The following is a 23,678-nucleotide window of genomic DNA, read 5'->3' as shown; positions in this document are numbered from 1 at the left end:
TTTATTTTTGTTTTTTTATTATAATTATTATTTTTTGCTTTTTGGGTCACACCCGGCAATATACAGGGGTTCCTCCTGGCTCTGCATTCAGGAATTACCCCTGGCGGTGCTCAGGGGACCATATGGGATGCTGGGAATTGAACCCGGGTCTGCCGCATGCAAGGCAAATGCCCTACCTGCTGTGCTATTGCTCCAGCCCCTATTTTCTTATTCTTATTTGATCCTTATAGGAACAGCCATGGAAAGTAGTATTACTCCCCTCAGTGCACATACATGATCTTTTGTGATTTAGTGGACTGGAGCAATAGCACAGTGGTAGGGCGTTTGCCTTGCGTGCAGCCAGCCTGGCCAAGCCAGGTTCGATTCCTCCGCCCCTCACAGAGAGCCCGGCAAGCTGCCGTGAGTATCTTGCCTGCACGGCAAAGCCTGACAAGCTACCCGTGATGTATTCAATATGCCAAACACAGTAACAAGTCGTCTCACGATGGAGATGTTACTGGGCCCGCTCGAGAAAATCAGTGAATAACGGGAGGACTGTGATCTGAACTTCAAAGTTTTGTCACTTAAAAGTTGCATGACCCAGCCAGAGCAATAGTACAGTGGGTACAGCATTTGCTTTGCATTTGGCCAATGCAGATTCGATCCCCGGCACCCCATAAGGAGTGATCCTTGAGTGTAGAGCCAGGAGTAAACTTTGAGCAAACTTTTTGAGTAGACGTTTTGCTGGGTGTGACCCCTCCCCCAAATAAATGCTGCATGACCTTAGACAAGTTAGTTGATTATAAAGGTAAAAGGTAAAGGCCCTCCCGTTGTTCGTCGATTTGCTCGAGCGGACCCAGTAACGTCTCCATTGGAGACTTCGTTGTTACTGTGTTTGGCATATCGAATATGTCACGGGGAGCTTGCCAGGCTCTGCCGTGCGGGCGAGATACTCTCGGTAGCTTGCCGGGCTCTCCGAGAGGGGCGGAGGACTCGAACTCGGGTCGGCCATGTTGGCTGCGTGCAAGGCAAACGCCCTACCGCTGTGCTATATTGATTATATTTCTAAAATCTGGCCAACCATTTTCAGCGAGTATTTCAGGCTACTGAATTTCCTAATTACTGCACTGTTCCAGGGCTGATGTTCACACAGACCAAGGATTGGCTTTTTTTCTTTTTCTGTCAAGGGTCAGATTAGTGCATACTTTAAGGCTTTGTAGGTCTTAAGGTATCTGCCACAACTGCTGGGCTCTGCTATCACAACCCCTCAAATCATAAGCATCCTTCCCTTTCCCCGGCTACCTTTATTCTATTTTAATCTCTGTGAAATTGCCTGTTCTGGGTATCCTGTTCATGTCAGTGGAATCATTAAATATTTGTTCATTTCACTTAGCATAACTTCAATTTCTTTTGAGCGTTTTATTTATTTAGTGCTGTCCCTATTTCCCTTTGCTGTTGTTGCTGTCTTTGTCGCTTTGACTGAGTCGTGCAAATGCCTGACTCTGGCTGGCACTTACACATTTGCTCGGTGGGGGTCACACATTTAATTGCTTGCCTGCTCAGCCCCAGTGCTCTGAGGTTTGCACTTCACTAATTGTGGTCTGTATGCAGGCTCATTGGGCTCTACTGTTAGTTTAAGCACACAAGTTAGGGTTGTGGCATCCGCTTTGTACTCACGTATGTGCTCTCGAGCTCACGTTTTCTGCCTGTGACACACACATTTTTTGAGTTGAGGTGATTGCTAGGGGCTGCATTGTTTAGGTTCTTAAGTGCTTGGCTGCAGCATGTCCTGGAAATTACTTGTACCAGGAAACAAAGACAGCACAGCAGGACTGTTAGGCTTAAACAGCAGAAAAGTTAGGATTGCACATGTGGGGCAGTAATGGTTTGAACTTGCTAACATAGACTCTCTAAACCCTTGCACTATTTCTCTGGGCTTAACTTTTCAGAGTTATCCATATTATAGCACAGTGTTTCCCAAGTGGGTGATTCTATTTCCTGTTGGGATACTGGTATGTCAGAGGTTTGTTAGCAGCCTCAGGGGCCAATTTGGGGGTGCTTTCTGCATGTAAAGAAAGTAGATTTTCAGAGTGTCTTGACTTTTTTTTTTATAAAAGGGTGGTAGGTCAAATAAATTTGAGGATCTCTGGTCTATTATATACCATCATATTCTATTTTTAGTGATTATATAATGTTCCATTATATGTATATGATACATCATTTTTTTTATGGAACTTGTACTATTTCTTCCTCTAAGTTTTTGTGAATAACGCTGCTAGAATTTTAGTTATGTAAGTTAGATACTGTAATTTTCATTATATACTGTTTAATTTGATTAGAGTAGTATTTGGGAATATATATCTAAGAGTGGTATTGCTAGAGGTATGATGATTTTACTTTCTTTTTTACTATTTTGTTTTTGTTTTTTGGGGATGGGTGGGGAACCCCAGGCAGTGCTCAGGATTTATTTCTGTCTCTGCACTCAGATCACTTCCGGCAGACTTGAGGGGCCAGGTGTGGTGTCAGGGAGGTGTGCAAGGCAAGTGCCCTCCCTGCTGTACTGTTATTCTGGCCCTTATTTTCACGTATTTTGTGAAAGATATTATTTTGGAAATGTTTGCAGTTTTCATTTTTAACATATAAAATTGTCTTAGTATTTTTGTAGATGTGTTATTGTGGGTAATAACAATTCTAGGCTTGAGATTTAATGTTTTTCTTTATATTTGAAGCATTAGATTCTGATTTTTTTGTCATACATTTGCTGAGAAGTTAGAAAAATTCTTACATTCCTGAAAGTGAAACATGCCATAAATAAATCATGCCTCTTTTCAAACTGACACTGTGGGATTCCCAAAATTTTGAAATTTTCGTATAATAAAACACTCTTTTTTTTGTGTACCTTATTTTTGGCTTTTTTTTTTTTTGAGAGGGGTCACACCTGGCAGTGCTCAGGGGTTATTCCTGGCTCTGCACTCAGGAATTACTCCTGGCGGTGCTAGCAGACCATATGGAATGTTGGGGATCGAATTCAGGTTGGCCACATGCAAGGCAATTGCCCTACCTGCTGTACTATCGCTCCAGCCCTGGTTTTGTTTTTTAATGCTTGGATAAAACACAGGCCCTCATAAGTGTGGGGCTGATATTTCACCCCTAAACTATCTATACCCCCAGCTTCACACTAGTTTTTCTCCGATGTTAAATAAATTATACCAGATCTATTATTAGTGTCTTTTGGGGGGTTTGGTGTTGGGGTCACACTTGGCAAGTACCAAGAGATCACTCCCAACTTGGTGCTTGGGGATCTTTTCCCCCACTCAGGGGTCCATGTGGTGGTGGATATTGAATGTAGGCCTCCTGAATGAAAGCATGTGGTCAGCACATTGAGCTGGTTCTTCAACCCTCGATACCTTACTAAAGGGTAAATAATATTAAACAGGAAAAACAATAATTTTTTAACAATACTTAAATTTTATCAAGGACTTGCTGTGTACCAGACCTGGTGCTAAGTACTTTAAACATATTTTCTAAGTTAGCCCCCACAATTACTTTAACTGTCTTTATGTTGCAAATGAGAAACTTAAGACTTACAGATGATTTTCTTGGTATTAAGAAGCATTGCATAGCATGTAGCAGCTCTGAGCCTTTAGCTGCTGACTAAACACACAGGGGTGTTTCCTCTTCCATCCGCCACTTCCCACATTCTGAGTATCTTACACTCATCATTTTCCTAAGGAACAACTTCATGCTCTAACAGGAGGTGAGGTGGAAAAGATCTGCATGCAGCACTAGTTCCTAAGATTGATGGCAAGGTCTGCTTTGATATAACTTACCCTCACGCTTTATGGATGCCATTAGTTTTGAGAAAACTGGAGAGAATTTCTGTGGCAGTCAAGGGGTGCTTTGCTGTTCACACCTGAAGAGGCCAAGTACAAGTTGTGCAAACTCGAGAAAGAGCCTGGTGGGTACTGAGGGAATCCTCACTTGCTGACTCACGATGCTCACACAATTGGTTCTCCTGACCTCTGCATCAAGGCAAACAATACCGTCAGATGGAGACTAGCAGGATGATAGATTTTGTCATCACCTTTGTCACCTTTGTTTAGCAAAGGTGACCTGTGCATGGTGACTTCCAGGGCTGACTTGTGAAGAATTGGCATGCTTACCCAGAGAAAGAGACATTCCGGTGGTTCTTTGGGTGTGATCTATGTGAAAGATGCCCATGGCAACAGCTTTACCACCCTCCTCTCTAGCATTTTTGCTATTGGCAAAGGCACACACCACAGATTTCTCTTTCCTAAGGAAAAGGTATCTGCCTCCCAGTTGCTGAAGAGAGAGACAAAAGATTGGAAGGCAAGCAGAACAGAAGGTGAAAAGCTTTCTCGGTGGCATATTTGATGGAAGGATCTTATTAAAGATAATACAGCATGAAAAGCAAAAAGACATAGGTGGAATTTGTTGCTGATGGTTGCATAAATAAGAGTCATATTTCTGTAAGAACATCTTTACTGGAAAACTATGACAACTTATTAGTATTGAAAAAGAACAATAAAGTATATCTTAACTTTTATTTATTTATGTTTGTAGAGCTGTGGATTGAACCCAGGCCCCCATGCATGCTAGGCAAGTGTTCTGCCACTGAACTACACCCGTGGCCTATATTTTTACTTAAATTTTGGGGCCACGGTAGACTGGGCTTAGGACTTACTCATGGCTCTGTGTTTAGGGATCTCTCCTAGCACTGCTCAGGGGGGGATCATATGTGGTGCCAGGGATTGAACTGGAGTCTAAAGCATGCAAGTCAAACCCTGTACCTTCTTTCTGACCTTATCTTTATTTTTATCTATTCTTTTTTTTGGTAGATGCTACATCAACATTTTAATTTATATTTTAAATTTTTGTTTTATTTATTTATTTATTTATTGCTTTTTGGGTCACACCCGGCAATGCACAGGGCTTACTCCTGGCTCTGCGCTCAAGAATTACCCCTGGCGTGTGCAAGGCAAACGCCCTAACCACTGTGCTATTGCTCCAGCTCCATGTTTTATTTATTTTTTTAATTTTAATGAATCACCATGAGGTGCAGTTACAGACTTCCAAACTTTCATGACTGCATTCCAGTCAAACAGTGTTCAAGTACTCATTCCTCCACCAGTTCCCATTCTCCACTACAATGTTCTAAGTATCCCTTCCCCACCCTTCTTTATTCTTGAGTTTATAGATATCAAACCACTTTATAGTACTATTGTGGGGACACAGGGCAATAAGATAATTGGATTTTAATTATAGAAATTTGAAATCTACTTATTTTCATACACAGGTTTTAATGTGTGTAGGCTTTTAATATAATCCCCAAGAATACCATTTCCTTGGTATGTTATGCACTGGCAAATCATAAGGGCCAATGATGATTAAATCACTAGATCCTGGGTAGAAAATTGCTAATGATATCTACCTTTATCATTTTGTCATTTTTCTCTTCCTTCCTTGGAATTTTCTTGCTTCCTGGGAAAACCTACTAAAAGCTATGTACATTTTGTACATTTTAAAAAATCAGCTTATTTTGGGACTGGGAGTTAGAACTGTGGTCAAAGCGCATGACTAGTACATACAAGACCTGGATTGGATTCCCCACACTACATGGTTTCCAGAGCATTCTGGGGTACAGCCCTGGAGTCCCCAGCTCCCACCCTGAGCACTGGGCCGGTGCAGTTAACCACCGTCTGGTTGGCTGAGAATCATCAGTAATCCACAGACCACCTGACCATTGCTTGAGAGATCCCTGCCACACAAGACAATCAGCTTATTACAATTTGTTACAGATTTGTTTGAGCTTCCTATATATTTTGAGTATTGCTTTCTTTACAAATAGGTGGTTTGAAAATCCCTTCTCCTATTCAGTAGGTTGCTTTCCCATTTTGTGGTTTCATTTGTTATGCAGAAACTTTTCATTTTGCTCTAGTCCCTCTTGTTTGCTTTTGGTGAGTCATCTTTTGATTTAAAAAATCATTACCAAGGCCAGTGTCAAGTAGCTTTTATTCTGCATATTTTGAGGAGTTTTATGCTTTTAGATCTTACATTTGCATCTTTTATTCACTTTGAGTTCCCATCAGAGACTATTATTTCATTCTAGACAAAACTGCACTAGAAGCCAAATAGAACTATTGTCTTTAAACTTAATTTTCTCATTTAATATATGAATATTTAAAGTAAATGCCTTTAAAATATATCATGAATAAAAAATTTCTTTGTGGGAGTGAGTCATAATTAAAGGTTGGTAGCAATAGCCCTAATTTTATATAAATAGACTACTGTACTGTTATGAACAAACTATAAGGATGCAGTAGATACCAAGCTCTGTGTTATAATAAAATAAAGCATAACTTAATCTGAAATGTTTAAGATGTGCTTCATTGTAACTGGAATGTATGATTTTTAAAGTATAAGCAGAAAGCAATTCATGTTATTTTATTATATGTAGTTGATATTAGAGTATATGGGTAGGGGCACATTTGGCTGTATTCAGGGCTTACTTGTGACTCTGACCTCAGAAATCGCTTCTGGTGGGGTTCCAAGGACCATGTGGGGTGCTAGTGATAGGTCCTGGACTGGCTGCATGCAAGGCAAGTGCCCTACCTGCTAAAAACCCTCTGTCCCAATATTTGGGTCTTTTAAACTTGATAGGAAGAAGGGAGTTTACAAGAAAAATAAACTATTTCATTTTAATATGAAGATTTCTACATTCAACCCTTTCAAGTAGGTGCCAGTCAAGGGCCAGAGTAATCACAAATCCTTTGTTAAATTCCGTAGGCGTTTGATTTGACCTAGGAAAGGGCAGGCACTTCCCAATGTGGACTCTCTTTGCTGAAGAGCAGATACTCTGACTGCAGGAAACTAGACAAAGAGATAGAAATAAAATAGTCACGGAAATTCTCTTCAGCAGTATAGGGAATTTAATTTGAGAGCCTCTGGGTTTACTGTTTTTTTTTTTAATTAGCAGAAATAAGGATGGGAAGTGGGTTGAATTGTGTGAAAACTCTCCTTTCCCAAATTTCTCCCTTATTCTGATGACAGCAATTATTCAATAATTAGGTACCTTTTCAGATGTATGGTTTAACCAACTTAGCTTTTCTAATGATTAAGCAACATCAAGATAATGATATTTTGAAAGGAGATCAGACAAAAAGGAAGCCATTTAAAGAGATTTTTAAAGTTTGAGCTGTTGATGAAGGCAAGCACAGCTTTCACTGAGAGTTGCTGTGGCAGCCTCAGGGAGAACATGACAGGCAGAAGGCGAACATAGACCAGGTAGAAATAAGGATTACCGAAAAGAGAGATGGAAAAAAAAAAAACATGACTTAGTGTAACTGAACAAGTAGCAGGAGCTTGGAAAAAAAAAGATGGAGAAGAGATCAAAGAGGAAGCACTGAATGATATGAACAAATATGTGAAGATGAATAGGAATTCTGAAGCATGAGCTGCAATGTGGGTTGTTTACTTAGAAGTATAATTGCTAAATTTGATTTTTTTTGTAGCGTCATAAATCAATCTCTTCTCCCCACTCCCAATCTCAGTCCCCCATCTCCTCTTCTAATTTTTGTTATGGATTTAGCTGATAATTATGGTTAGAGGACTTCTAGGTGTTTGCTGTATTGTCAGCTGGTAGGAAGAAGAGTTGGAGCCAGTTTCTATTCCTCTTCTGTCTGGCCTTATTCTAGGATTAAGTGTTTCCTAAAAATAGAGTGTGTTCACATTCCTGAAGGCATAGCCCGTAGGCATTTGTAAACTTCCTCTTTGGTTAACATAATTCATATTTTAAACACTGATTGGGCACAAATGGAAAATGAAAATTTATATCTAATCACTAGATCTTTCCCGGAATACTCTGTGTGTGTGTGTGTGTGTGTGTGTGTGTGTGTGTGTATGTCTGAAGAGAAATTCTAAGTATAACACACCTAAATTTAAGCCTCTGCTTGATAAAACTATATCAGACATATCTGCCATGCTGCCAGGACATGCTGTTGGTGACTATAGTTTATAACTGATTCTTTTGTTTGGGGTCTATAGCAACTGCAGGCTGCCAAAATCAGTTGCCTACTCTTTTCCTCCTGTCACTAAGAAAAAACAGTGAAATACCACACACAAAAAAGGCCTGGGGGCAGATCCTACTAAGCATATTCCTGCCCCCCCCCCCCAATTTTCAAAATGAGAATAACTCACTTATGTCAAAGCATTTTTTTTGGTATATCGGATAATGCAGTGTATAGAAGGACTTTCTAAACCATAGAGGCAAAATATAAAAATAAATTCCTATCCTCATTTCTGTCATAGCCCTGGCATGTAAGTACTTCTTATAAGTTGTTGGAGAAATGGAATGGGCAGAAAAGAAACTATAAAAATAATGGGGAAGTAATCATGTGGGTAGTTACATGAAAGGCAGACTTACTTGAAATTCTGGACACAGAAATCGTTTCTTGAGATTGTGATTATGTTCTTCTCTGAAAGAAAGTAAAATGGAAAAAAGTATTATTTAACAATGGGATATGTTTTATATCAAAATATAAAAGTAATGAATATAGGGTAGAATAGTTATATTTTGAAAAATAAAAGTAACTTTGTTGCTTCTATTTGGATTGCCTGCTGTTTGGTGGTTTTTCCTTTAGGACATTATCTTTTGTATATTCCTTAATTATTGTAAGGCATCTGTTTAAAAAAAATAGGCGGGGTTTTTGAAGAATAAAATACTGTGGGGTAGGATGATTACTTTACATGCAGTCAACCTGGGCTTGATCCTTGGTACCACATGTGGTTTCCTGAGCACAACCAGGAGTGATCCTAGAGCACAAAGCCAGCTTTAAGTTCTGAGCACCGTTGGGTATAACCAAAAGAGAGAGAGAGAGAGAGAGAGAGAGAGAGAACAAAAATCTGTCAAATTAAGTCTACATCACATTAAAATATAGGTAAGGCATAGCAGATTATACCCAAATAGGCTAATGTATAAGATGCTGTGTATATTTTGTTTTTTTTGTATATGTTTTGAAAACACAAATTATGGGGCCGAAGAGATAGTACAGTGGGAACGGAGTTTACCTTGCACACAGCTGACCTGGGTTCGATCCCCAGCATCACATATGGTCCCCTGAGCAACATCAGGAGTAATTACTGAGTGCAGAGCTAGGAGTAACCCCTGAGCATCACTGAGTGTGACCCAAAAAGCAAAAAAACAAAAAACCAAACCAAAACTAAAAAGCAAAAAAATAAATAAAATAAAAACACAAATTAGGAAAAGAGTTTTAAAAGTTACAAGCTCATTTTTTATGGGTAAAAATTGTAGGTTGTCATAAATATAGCATTTTTTTGGTTGGCTTGCTTATTTAATTGGTTTTGTTTGTTTGTTTTAGTCATACCCAGCAGTGCTTAGGTCTTACTCCTGTGGTTCTCAGGGGACAATGTTCTGGGGATTGAACTTGGGTCAGGTGGGTGCATGGCAAGCGTCTTATCTGCTGTATTATCACTCCCTCCTCTGAATGTAGTGGTCTTAATCTGAGTGACCAGTTCAGTCAGTACTTTCTTTAACTGTCGCACTCTCTGAAACTATAGCATGGACATAGATCCTATCTCAAAAGCTGCTTGATTATTTGTTATAGATTTTTATTTTTTTAAATCCTGAATACACAAAAACTTGTGTCAGTATAAACAGATACTTTTCCAGTTTATTGGTAATTAAGTTGTAAGTCTATTTGTCTCTCCCATAGTGGATGATACAGCTTGCCAGGTAGTGCCAGAACCATCCAGTGGTGCAGTAGTAGCTTCAAGAGTAATTGCATGTGCTTCCTATTTGCTTCAAGAAGGCAGACTTGTGGGGTTGGGGAGCGGCACCAAGTAATTATTTCTTTTTTCTTGGGAAAGGGGCAGTGATAGGCCAAGTAAATGTGGGACACTCATCTAGTTAAATATAACAGATCCTGAGGACTGGACAGTAGCTTAACAGGATGAATGTCTGCTTCACATGCAGGAGGCCTGGGTTTGATCCCTGGCACCACTGCTGTGGTCACTTTACTGCTGGGAGTGACCTTCATGGAGAGAGTCAGGAGTAGCTCCTGAGCACTTCTGGGTGTGGACCTCATCCAAAATAATAAATAATAATAATAATAATAATGAAACCAATATAGTCACTGCAATGAGAAAGAATTCAGTTGTAAAGTTCTTTCATCAATTGAGATTCTCAGTATCAATCAATATCAGGTTTATAATACTGTTTATAATGTTTTCTCACGCACATAATTCCAACACCACACCCATCTATTTTTAATTTAGGTTGTTTTAGCTGCTGATAAAAACTGGTTTATGTAAATGGTAGTGTTTAATTCTTTGCATATTGTTACATTTTTTAACCCCCAAAAGAAATTCATTTAAAATATCTAAGCACATTTCAATGTAGAAAAAAGATGATGGTTTAGAAAGCTTTGTGTTGGTGTTGATATTTTTTTTAGGAAATAGTACAGTGAAAAGCAATAATTTTTTTATTTTCTGATGTATTATGTATAAAATTTAGAAATGTTTTACTTTTAATGGCCTTTGATGTTTGTATCGAGTCTATTCAGAGCTAATGGAAACTGCTTTGGTATCTTGTAAAAGAAAATTAGCTGGACAGATCCAGCTGTTGCACTTATAAATAGCTATAGATGTCGGCAACAATAAAGGGTTTACTCAGGTTGTTATGGCAACAAATTCAGCAGAACCTTAATGATAAGCTATATGGCAAGAAGAGAGTACATCAAAGGAACATTTAGTTCAATTATGTTATAAAAATCATTGCCTAGTATCATTTTAGATTACATGAGAAAAATCAGTTTGACCTTATCAGTGTAACTTACTGTCCTTCGTATATAAGAATTCTGCATTAGCATTGTGTGTGGTTTTTTGTTTGGTTTAGTTTTTGAGTCACACCAGTAGTGCTCAGGGGTTACACCTGACTTGTCACTCAGGAATTATTCCTGGTAGGTTTGGGGGACTATATGGAGTCCCACGGATCGAACCCATATCAGTAATATGTAAGGCAAGTACTTTCCTGCTGTATTATCTCTCCAACCCCAACATTGTGTTTTTAAAATAAGCATAAGCTTTGTTATAGTGGTAATGGATTGTACCAATCTATTTATTTACTTTTGGCTTGTGGGCTACTCTTGGCTCAGTGCTCAGGGGTTCCTCCCATCCGTGCTTGGGAGACCAGGCAGTTCTGGCAATCATATCAGGGGTTTCCACATGCAAAGCATACATTCCATCCTGTTGTATCATTCTGCATGCCACCTATTTAAATTTTTTTATTTCTTTTTTTAAAATCTGTTGGAGATATCATTAACAATGATTTTGCTTCTTAGGCTCAACCCCATCAAACTCATACAGGCAGAATATATACTCTACCGCTGAACCCATGAGTTGAGTATTCTCATAATACTCATAATCTGTTGACTATGGCAAAGTCTGCTTTGGGTCGATGATCTTTAATACTTGATGCAACTGAACTAAGTCGTTAAAATCTCCTATTTAGAGCTCAAGTGACAGTACAGCAGGTAGGACTTTTGCCTTGCATGTGGCCGACCCAAGGTTCAATCCCCAGCATCCATATGGTTCCCTGAGCACCGCCAGGTGTGGCTGGAAAAAAACAAAAACAAAAAGCAAAAACAAAGAACTCTTATCTATTGAAATCATACTATTCAGATACTATTGCACAGTAGATTCTGGGAGTAGAACATTAGACACTAGATTTTAAAAAATCATTTTTATTTAACATAATACATATATATACTTTTTAAAAAAATTTTTTTTATTAGTGAAACGCCATGAGATACAGTTGTAGACTTAACAGATTTTTGTGCTTGGGTTTCAGTTATACAATGATCAAGTACCCATCCCTCCACCAGTGCCCATTCTCCATCATTTACATTTTTTTAAAAATTTTTCTTAGTGAAACACCATGAGGTACAGTTGTAGATTTATAAATTTTTGTGCTTGGGTTTCAATTGTACAATGATCAAACACCTATCCCTCCACCAGTACCCAATTTTCACCACCACGGGTCCCAGTATCCCTCCCACCCCCCATCCCCCCATCCCCCCTGCCTCTTTGGGTCACACCCGGCAAAGCTCAGGCCTTACTCCTGGCTCTGCACTCAGGAATTACTCCTGGTGGTGCTCCGGGAACCATATGGGATGCCAGGAATTGAACCTAGGTCGGCCACATGCAAGGGAAATGCCCTCTGCTACACTATTGCTCCGGCCCACATTTGCTACCCCATCCTCTTTTTTTTTCAGTTTTGGACCACACCCAGCTAGCTGTGCTCAGGGGTCATAGCTGATAGTGTTCAGGGGTAACTTCTGGCTCTGCACTCAGGAATCTCTTCTAATAGCCTTAGGGCACGATCTGGGGTTCCCAGGATCAAACCAAGATCTTCCACATACAAGGCAAGCACCCAACCCTCTGTACTGTCTTTCCGGCCTCTTTGCTATTCTTTTTTTGTCTAGGTATACAAGCATATATAAATAGTTAGGCAAATCAGACATTTACTGATAATAAATCAAAAAATATTTTAAACAACTCCCACGTTCATTCACAGCTCCATATGGGGGTCACACCCACAGTTAAGGAAACCAGACATAAGATAAAGATTTAACAATTGAGAGCCTGTGGGTGCTTGGAGATGCCTGACATGCTTTTCTGGGAGCAGCCAGCAAGACAATGGAGTGGGCCAGAGACCACTTGCACCTGAGACGGACTAGAACAGCACATACTGGGGCGGGGGGGGGGGGGCCGGTGTGAGTCAAGGTCAGATAAAGGTCAGTCTCTCTCTGTCAGGAGTGCCAGCTGCACCACTGGAGGGTTTCCAGGCAGAACTTAGACAGGCATTCTTAGCTGAGACACCGAGAGGGTGGATAAAACATTGAGGTAACTGATTCCATCTACTGTTTGAACTCTGTCCCAGCTTGCCATTGTTTGTAGTATAAGCCGCATGATACCTTTGTAGCTTTCTTTTAGGTTTTAAGGATCTGAAACTTCGTAGTGGACATTGGATTGCTTGAACAGAAATGACTGTGGGGAAAAGCAGTAAGATGCTGCACCACCCTGGCAGTAGAGAATGAGATGTATCCTGCAAGATGGCCAGATCCTTATGGATGGTACTTTTAAGGCTTTTGACAATCATATGAACTTGCTCTACTGTTACTGTGATGAGTTTGAGAAGATCAAGTCAAAGAATGCGTAAGAGTCGAAGAATGAAAAAAAGTGGGTTTGGGGTCTGGTGTTCACCACCAATAGGCATGCCTCCTCCAGGAAAGAGAGATTCCCCAACACCCCCCACCAGGAATGCATCCACCAGGACAATAGGCTGCTGCTGCTTTTTTTTTTTTTTTTTTTTTTTTTAGTTTTTAGACATACTTTTCACTCTGCACTCAGGGATAACTCCTTGTGTCTCTCAGGGACCATATGTGGTGTGGAAATTGAACCAGGATTAGGTGCATGCAAGGCAAATGCTGTATCCACTCTCTCTCTGGCCCAGGGCTCTAGGGTTCTGTTCTTCCCTACTTCTTTCCCATTTCAAAATGTGTGAAACTGTGTAAAGAGTTCGTATGTTTTTTGTCTTCTCCCTACTACATAATAATTAATAAATGCATAGAGCAATTAAAAATAACAAAACAATCTTAGATAATTCCTAGTACTTTTTTTTCTTTGTTTTTGGGCTACACCTGCTGATGCTCGGGGGTTACTCCTGATTCTGCACTCAGGAAATACTCCTAGTGGTGCATGGGGGACCATATGGGATGTTGAACTCAGTTGACTGCATGCAAGGCAAACGCCCCACCCACTGTATAATCACTCCAGCCTCAATTTTCTCTATTTTCAGTCCGCCTCTTCACCTCACTGCCCACCTCCCTAATTATTTGGTAATCTTAAATTTTGTAATCCAGCAACTCTTCTTTTTTTCCCCCATAGATTATATTTTTTTTTTGTTTTTATTTTTGGGCTACACTATCAGTGCTCAGGGCCTAATCCTGGCTTTTTTTTGCTCAAGAATCACTGCTGACCTGCCACAGAGGCAGGGTGGGATGGGGGGGATGGGGGTGGGAGGGATACTGGGACCTGTGGTGGTGGAAAATGGGCACTGGTGGAGGGATGGGTATTTGATCATTGTATAATTGAAATCCAAGCACAAAAATTTGTAAGTCTACAACTGTACCTCATGGTGTTTCACTAATAAAAAAAATCAAGAATCACTGCTGATGGACTCGGGGAACCATATGGGGTACCAGCAATCGAACCTGGGTTGTTCATGTACTATTGTTGTGGCCGACATAGATTATAATTTTATCACTAAAAGTATAAGTGTAATTCTGTCTGAGCACTTTAATTATTTTTCCTTCATTGTTGTTGATGCTGTTATGTTGGTTGGGGCTGCACTCATGTCTCGCTGCAACATTAACACATTTAGCTGTAGTGTTTCCCAAAATGTGTCACATAAGGGTGTAGTGCTGACATACTTGGCTTTAGGGCTCATTGAGGGTTGCACGTGTACTCTGCAGGGCTTGCACACTTCAGCTGAGGCATGCTGTTCTGGTTGCAGGGTCTCTGTGGTGCTCACACAGGGGTTCTCAAAAGGTGGTAGTTCCTGGCATGGAACTTGCCCATTTGCTGATGTTACAATGCTTACTGGAGGTCATATTGTTTTGTGGTGGCATGCATATATGGCTGTCATGTGACCGGAAATCACTTGTGCTGCTAAGACTGTACAGACAGCAGAGCATCCAGGCTCCAACAGCAGGGCTCCCACAGGTGCTGACACCAGGGATTGAACTCATGACCATATGCTTGTCTTGCACTGAGCCACTGAGCTCTTGGGCCCTGCATAAGCATTTTTTTTGAATATATATAAACTTGGCTACAAGGAAATGCTGTAAAGAACTGCTATATTTTCTTCTGTGTTTTTGTTTGTTCTTTTGTAGTATATGGGGTTAAACCAGAAACTCACACATGCAGAGGCATGTGTTATACTACTGAGCCATATTCCTGACCTTCTTTATTTTCTTCTGAAAATGTTATGCTGTTAAATTTTCAGATAAATTTTGTATATATTGTGAGAGTTAGGTCAGGTCAAGATTATATCCTGTCCCCCTAATCCCCCCCATAGATGACTAGTTGTTCCATCATCATTTGTTTAGCTATCCTTTCTTCATTGAGTTGCTTTTATGCCTTTGTCAAAAATTAGTTGTTTGTACATGTGTGAATATATTTCTGGACTCTTTTCTGTTTTGTTGATCTTTGTGTGTCTACCAAAAACAGTCTTACTTTTATGTACACAGCAGGGGTGGGGAACGTCTGGCCCGTGGGCCGTACGAAGCCTGCAGAATCATGGGGTCTGGCCCTGGGACATGATGGGACAGATACATATGCTTCCCTTCAGCTGCCTACGGCCCGTCTGCCTATATTTTATGGCCCGCAAATGGTTATAAATATCCAAATTACCTTGGCAGAAAAAAAGATAATTTGCTTCCCATCTCTTCTTTAAAAGGCTAATGTAATCCTCCTATTTTCTTCTTAAGACTCTTACCTTACCTGTGCTGGAGTGATAGCACAGCGGGTAGGGCATTTCCCTTGCACGCGGCCCAGGTTCGATTCCCAGCATTCCATATGGTCCCCAGAGCACCGCCAGAAGTAATTCCTGAGTGCATGAGCCAGGAATAAACTCTGTGTATCTCCGGGTGTGACCCAAAAAGAAAAAAAAAAAGAATCTTACCTTGTCTTTCCATAAAATTTGTATTTTTATTTTGGGGGTTCTTTTGAACCACATCCAGTATATTCAGGGACATCTTCTGAGATAATCTCCATTGATCCTCCATATAAATTTTAGAACCAGCTTGTACACAAAAAATATCCTGTTACTATTTTGGTAGAAATTGCGAAAACCCCCTTTAGTCTCGATTTTGAGAGAATTGACATCTTTAAGTCTTAAAATTCAAGTCTATTTACATTTTCTTAGGGTTTTACTTTAATTTTTTAAAAAATTCATTTTACATAGTGTTTGGTACTATGAAAACTTTCATATTTTTATCTAAGTATTTCAGTTGTTTGGGGTCATTGTAGATGGCTTTGGAAATACTACTAATACTACTATATTGTGTCTTCCCACTATAGTTTCATTTTCATTAAAGAAAGCTTTATTTTGAACTAATTTTATTTATTTATTTATTTATTTGCTTTTTTGGGTCACACCCAGCGATGCACAGGGGTTACTCCTGGCTCTGCACTCAGGAGTTACTCCTGGCGGTGCTCAGGGGACCATATGGGGTGCTGGGAATCGAACCCTGGTTGGCCGCATGCAAGACAAACACCCTACCCGCTGTGCTATCTCTCCAGCCCCTTGAACTAATTTTAGACTTTGTAAAAAGTTGCAAAAATAATATTATATCCCTTTATGTCATTTACTTCACTTCCCCTAATATGAGCATTTTATATAAGCATATAAACATAGTATAACATTCAGCAATAAAGCAAGGGCATTATTTATTGAGATTTCAATAGATTTTTTTACTAATGTCCTTTTTTGGTCCTAGGATCTTATCTAAGATCCCACTTCTCGTTTAGATGTTATTTTTCCTTAGTCTCTTCTAGTATGAACAGTTGCTTAGTCTTATTATTTTTTCTGTCTATTCTGCATTTTCATTGTTGCTTTTTAAATTGGTTTTCTTTTGTGACCTCTTGGATTTATTAAATTATTTATTTTATAAACAATTGCAGAACATCACTGTGCTTAACACTGTATAAAGATTCTCATATGTTACTTTATCTCTGTCCTCTGAATACTTAAACCTGTACTACATAATGCTTAACTTTTTTACACCTGTCTCATGCATTTTAATCTTTTTCTTTTTTTTTCGGTTTGTCTTGCATGTGGCTGTCCCAAGTTTGATCCTCAGTACCCCATAAGGTTCCTCAAGCCTGCCAGGAGTGATCCCTGAGCACAGAGTCAGGAGTGAGTACTGAGCATTGCTGGGTGTAGCTCTACCCCACAATTGCCACCCCCTGCCAAAAAAATGTTTAAGATTCTTTTAGATTTTTTTTTCAATTTATTTGGGGGTCTCCCTAGCAGAGTTCAGGAGACACAGCGGCCCCTCCCAGTGATTCTCAGCTAATACAGGCTGATGATTTAATGCGGTGGTCTGAGGATAAACTGCTTTTCTGCCTCTGTGGTACCAGGGATTACGTAGGTGCTAATCTGGGACTCCAGGGCCATACCTGGTGGTGCTCAGGAGGGTCCCTGATGCTGGGGAACCATGTGGGGCTGCGTATTAAATTGGGTGGGCCACATGCAATTCAAGTATTATAATCCCTATGTTATCTTTCTGGTCCTGCTTTTTGGTTTTTCTTTTTTTTATTTTTATTTGTTGTTGGGTGTTTTGGCTACAGCTGGTTGTGCTCAGGGCTTATTCCTAGCTCTGTGCTCAGGGATCATTCCTGGTGGTACGATCAGCTTGGGAATCATCTGTGGTTCTGGGGATTGAACCAGGATTAGCTGTGCAAGACAAGCTTTTTACCTGCTGCAGTATTACATTACTCTGGTTCCAGGCTTTCTATTTTTTTGGCTTTTTGGGTCACACCCGGCGATGCACAGGGGTTACTCCTGGCTCTGCACTCAGGAGTTACTCCTGGCGGTGCTCAGGGGACCATATGGCATGCTGGGAATCAAACCCGGGTCGGAGAGAGCAAGGCAAATGCCCTACCCATTGTGCTATCTCTCCAGCCCCATTCCAGGCTTTTTTGCTTGCTTGCTCCCTCCCTCCCTGCCTCCCCTCCTTTCTTCTTTTTGGCTTTTGGGCCACATCTGGCTGTGCTTAGGGCTTACTCTTGGCTCTGCACTCATGAACCATTCCTGCATGGGCTTATGGAGCAATGTAGAGTGCATGGAATTGAACCTGGGTCAACTGGATGCAAGGCAAGCACCTTTCCTGCTGTATAACCTCTCTGCTCCCCGCTCCCCTCACACACACAACTTTACCACTGTTTCATTTCTTTTTTCTTTTCTTTTCTTTTTTTTTTTTTTTTTTTGCTTTTTGGGTCACACCTGGCGCAATGCACAGGGGTTACTCCTGGCTCTGCACTCAGGAATTACTCCTAGCAGCGCTCAGGGAACCATATGGGATGCTGGGAATCGAACCTGGGTTGGCCGCGTGCAAGGTAAACGCCCTACCCGCTATGCTATCTCTCCAGCCCCCCTACCCCCACTGTTTCATTTCTTAAACTTTCCAAATACTCATTACTCAATGGAATTTTTAGGTTTTTCTGATCTTTGTCATTTTAGGAAAAAATGGCCTTGTTATTTTTTCTTTTCTTTTTTTTTTTCTTTTTGGGTCACACCCAGCGATGCACAGGGGTTACTCCTGGTTCATGCACTCAGGAATTACTCCTGGCGGTGCTCAGGGGACCATATGGAATGCTGGGAATCAAACCTGGGTCAGGCCGCATGCAAGGCAAACGCCCTACCCGCTGTGCTATCACTCCAGCCCCTCGCAGGGTTTTTTTTTTTTTTTTTTTTTTTTATGAAAAATGGCCTTGGAGTTAGCAGACAAATGCTTAGAACTTCCATTAACCCCAAGGGTTGTGTGACCAGTATTCAGTTCCTAGAATGCTATGGCTTAGAGCAAACAAAATGCTTGAAGCAAGTTGGTGTTAGGAAGCTGGACAGATAAAAATAAATGATGCCTTGAGCTTGTAATTTAGATTTAGTTACTGTTCTGTTCATTCCATTTCTTTCATCTTAGGAAGGGCTTGGCACCACAGCTGGCAGTGCCTGGAGTTGCTCCTGCTAGTACCTGGGACCATGCAGTTCGGGGAGCGATCCTAGGCAACCCCCCACATATGGAAAGTATGTGCCCAGCCCCTTGAGGTATGCCCCTGGCCCATTCATTCCATTTCTTATTTGGTAGTAGCAAGCTTCAGCTTTGAGTATTCATTTTTAATAGCATTTCTAAATTTTTTGGCACGAAAATACTGGTTTATGGTATCCTTCCATTATCATGCCTCTTCTGGCCTTTATGTAATTAGTAAAGGCAATAAATAACAGTTTAAGAAAACATCATTTTTGCTTGTTTTTGAGCCACATCCAGTGATACTCAGGGGTTACTCCTGACTCTGCACTCACAAATCAGCCCTGGCAGTGCTCATGAGACCATAAGGGATACCAGGGATCAAACCCAGTGGTTGCCTTACCCACTGGGCTATTACTCTGGCCCCGAGTAAACATCATTTAATGGAAATTCATTATTGTTATTCATTCATATTAGTATTTAAATAACTATAAAATAAAAATTTTCATGAGGGAACCAGGCAGCTAATTCAAAGGACTATGTAAATGACCTGCAAGTTTGGTCCCTGGCATAGTATGTCCCTCCGGAACTACAGGGAATGGTTCTGGGGACCCTTGAGCACTGCCAGGGTGCTGGTGGTCCCCAAAACTGTGTTGCTGAACCTGAGCATTGAATTTTGCTCTGAGCATTGATTGAGACTCTCCAATTTCTCAGTGTTTGGGGGCCTCACTTGGTGGTACTCAGGAATTTACTCCCGCTCGGGGATCATTCCTGGTGGTACTCAGGGAACCATATGGGGTGCTGCGGCTAAAACCCAGGTGGGTCACATGCAATTCAGTATTCTATATAGTGTATATAATCCAGGTGTAAAACTAGAACTGTAGCCAGATTCTCTCAGTTAGTAATCGTGTGACTGAATAAACTCTTCAATTTCAGTTTTCTCATCAGGATAAAAGGGAGAATTGTAACATCAATAATGTTGGTGAGGAAAAAGTCTTTTCCTCTACCCTTCTAGATCCTTTTTTATGGCTAGAAAGTAATGAAGTTAACAGAAGAAATATTGTAAGGGGGAAAAGAGACCTTTTTATTTATTTATTTATCTTACATTTTATTTTTTATTTTTCTTCCGTGTGTATGTGATTTTTTTAAAACCTTTTTTTATTGAATCACTGTGAGAAGGACCTTTGCAAAGGTGTTCATGATTAGATTTTAGTCTTATAGTATTTCAACACCCATCCTTCCACTAGTATGCATTTTCCAGCATCAGTGTCCTCAGGTTCCCTCCTATCACCCCCCACCTTTCACCCCCTGCCTGCCTCTACGGCAGGCGCTTTTCTAAAGAGACCTTTTTAAATTTCATGCGTGTAGAAGTGTTATGATAAATATGGGACCTGGCGGGGCCAGAGTGGTAGTGCATTGAGTAGGGAGTTTGCTTTGCATGCAGCAGATTCAGGTTCAATCCCCAGAATCCCATATGTTCCCCAGAGTCCACCAGGAGTGATTCCTGATCACTCAGCCAGGCGTAAGTTCCAAGCACTGTTAGGTATGGTCCAACCCCCAACCCCATCCACCCAAAAGAAATATGGGATCTGGAAGCCAAATAGAACAATATGTTTAAAATCTTTTTAGACAAATTCTTAAGATTTTTGGTTTGTGTACTATTTAGTGAACTTAGCTAAGCTTATTTACACAGGCAAAAGAAGCCCTGAAATCTTGCAGTGGTAAGATATTTCCTTTATTCTTGATACAGAGAGCGCATCATTCACATCAAGATCTCTCTCCTTTCAGGGAAAACAAAATCAGTGTCCTCCTTGCTTGTGCTGTATTTCAAGTGACTTCAATTCAAAATAATATACTAGGGATCAGGGGGGTAGTAGAGTGGGTAGGATGTTTGCCTTGCACAAGGCTGACCTGGCTTCCATCCTTAGCATCTCATATGGTCCCCCCAAATACCGTCAGGATTGAATCCCTGAGCACAGAGCCAGGGGGAAATCCTGAGTGAGGCCATAAACAAAACCAGTTTTTTCTTAATTTAGAAAATAACATGTCATATTAGCCCGCCTGAGCCCTGATTTATCTATGGAAGTACATAGCATAGCAGCTAATTCATAAAAGGAATTACTTCTCATCCTTTTCTGTTACCTTCACGTCATTTCCTTTTTAGCTCCATATGATAAATCCTTCCATATTGCTCATCTACTTGACTGCTGTTTTCCCTCTTTCAGTTCTTTCTGCTTAGCCCACTTCAAGTTTAATTACACACTTCTGATCAAGTGAGTCTTTCTTGAAAGATCTTCAGTAATTTCCTGTTGTAGCAGATATATTAATAGCTCCATGATACTCTAAATGTTAGAATGCTGTGTTTTGTTCTTAGTTGTGGGGGCTATGATGAAGGGGTCTGGGGTTGAGGTCCTGGCCACTAGTTCAAGTGTTGTGAATATTCAAATTTCCATGCACCCTATAGAGCCAGTCATGATTTATTTTTCTGGGGAACCAAACAACATCCCTAGAATTAAGCCATACAGTTACTTTACTCTCAAAATATAAGAGATGCCATCCCTTCTGGGACAGTCATCGTGACGACTTTGAATCTTATAGTAATGCATCTGGAACATTTTTGTTGTTGTTGTTCCTGGTGACATTGAAGGAAATAGGGGTTCATATGTAATTTACTTGATTGTTATTTATTTGACTTTGACTTCTTTGGTTGTTGCAGGAGGGTGTTTTTGTTTGTTTGTTTTTTGTTTGTTTGTTTTTGCTTTTTGGTTCACACCTGGCGATACTCAGGGGTTATTCCTGGCTTTGTACTTAGAAATGACTCCTGGCAGTGCTCACGGGACCATATGGGATGCCGGGGATTGAACCCAAGTTGGCTGTATGCAAGGCAAATGTTCTCTCCACTGTGCTATTGCTCCGGCCCGTGTTGCAGGAGTTTATAATCTCTTAGAAGCAATAGAAAGCTATTCAGTCACTAGATAAGTCTGTCTTTGAGTTACACTCATTCTGAGAGCAGACAGGACTGAATTTTGTCAAGTCATAGAAACACATTACTAAAGATCACACAGAGTAACTTATTTATGAGTGATTATAAGTGCTTAGAACATAAAACATGCTTAAGATAGCCAAACTATTATTTTATTTTTTATCAGAAAATTGAGACAGTATTAAATTGTCCAGGTCAGGTTATTTGTACAGAGAAAGTTCTAGAATAAAAATCTATTTAAAAGCCAGTGCTTTTCATCACTTTGTGTTTCAAGAGGCAGTCTATATAATTTGGGCATTTGAAGTGTTTGGAAGACATTGCTTAAAATTCTAACATCCGGGGCTGGGAAGATAGTACAGTGGATAAGGTGCTTGCTTGCCTTGTACACAGCCGACCAGGTTCTATCCTGGCATCTCATATGGTCCCCTGAGCACTGTCAGGAGTGATTTCTGAGTGCAGAACTAGGAGTAAGTTCTGAGCATCACTGGGCGTGACCCCAAAACAAAACAAATTTATCAATTCGAATAAAATTTATTACTCATGTGGGCATTTCAATTCTTTAGAACTGCTAGATACGGACCCTCCACCCCTCAAAAGCAAAATGCTCCACACCTTAGAAATACCATTTTAATTTCAGCTTGTTGCACTGTGAAGGGTTTAGGTTAACCCAAATTTTCTGGTTGGGGTTGGGAGGTGGGAGGGGCCTCTCCTAGCTATCCTCAGGGGTTATACCTGGCTCTGGAATTACACTCAGGAATTATACTTGGCAGTGCTCTGGGGACCATATGGGATGCCAGGGATTGCTGGGTTGGTTATGTGCAAGGTAAGTGCCCTACCCTTTGTACTATCACTTCGCCCTAGATTAATCCAAGTTTTAATATAGATTTGTTGTGACCATAGGAAGGACTAAACACTAGTTGTTTTACACACACACATACACACACGCGCACACACACAGACACAATAGCTTTTGTAAACCTATTTCTATTACAAAGGTAAATTCGACATATGCGCCTACTCATAATTAACTTCTGTGAGTTTGAACATAGCTCACACTTTCATGTTTCTTTGCATTTCATATACTTTTTTTTTGCCTTGAATGAAATTTTATTTAAACACCCGTGATTTACAAAGCTGTTCAATAATGTAGTTGGTTTCAGGCATTCAGTATTCCAACCCCAGTCCTACCACCAATGTTCTCCCTCCACCAATATCCCACTTCCCACCCCCCACCCCACCCTCCAAGCCTGCTCCCTAAGCAGGCACAAAATAATTTACTTTTATTGCTTGTTACAACTTTTATCTTGTAATAGTGTTGCTAAAATCATGGCCTGAGGATTTACTGTGCTGTTAGGTGTGACCTGAGCTTTCTGTGTTATTGTTTGCACTCAGTGAGCTTAGCGGCCTTCAATTCAATTTTCCCATCTAATTGTCTGTGCTTCAACTGGGCTATCAGCTCTTTGAAATTTGGAAATATTGCAAGGCTGGAGCTTCAGGAGCATTCGAGCTGGCATAATCATCTGTCAGTGTCTTTCTGGTGTCTCTTCCCGATCAGTCCAGAAGCTGAACCATTTCTCTGGCAGCAGCAAGGGTGGAGGGCTTGGTCTGCACAAGGTCCCCACTAAGGCTCCAGAGATACTGGCCCAGTGCCAGCAAGGCCTATCTGGAATAACTTAGCTGCCAGTGTCTCTCTGAGATCAGTCTTCCAGCCTTTGACTTTGAGCCATTGTTTATCCTGACAGTTCATATATGTCTCTTGTAGACAGTAGAAAGAAGGGTTCAATATTCTGATCCATTCTGTCAGTTGTGTCTCTTAGTGACTTCAAGTCATTGTTGTTGAGATTATTGAGATAAAGGAATTGCCA

The 23,678-nt window shown here is 40.6% G+C and overlaps 1 protein-coding gene and 1 pseudogene across 1 annotated transcript in view; both read left to right on the top strand.

The window, feature by feature from the left end:
• The window catches only part of PPM1E (protein phosphatase, Mg2+/Mn2+ dependent 1E), a 165,525-nt gene that overhangs the window by 54,871 nt on the left and 86,976 nt on the right, over positions 1–23,678 (top strand). The gene's annotated exons all lie outside the window — the stretch shown is intronic.
• On the top strand, positions 757–4,493 carry LOC130035833 (40S ribosomal protein S4, Y-like; annotated as a pseudogene).

Source organism: Sorex fumeus, unplaced genomic scaffold, assembly GCF_029834395.1.
Source record: "Sorex fumeus unplaced genomic scaffold, SorFum_2.1 ptg000063l, whole genome shotgun sequence".
Classification (NCBI taxonomy): Eukaryota; Metazoa; Chordata; class Mammalia; order Eulipotyphla; family Soricidae; genus Sorex; species Sorex fumeus.
Note: the sequence above shows the minus strand (reverse complement) of the source record. Positions and strands in the feature narration are given on the sequence as shown.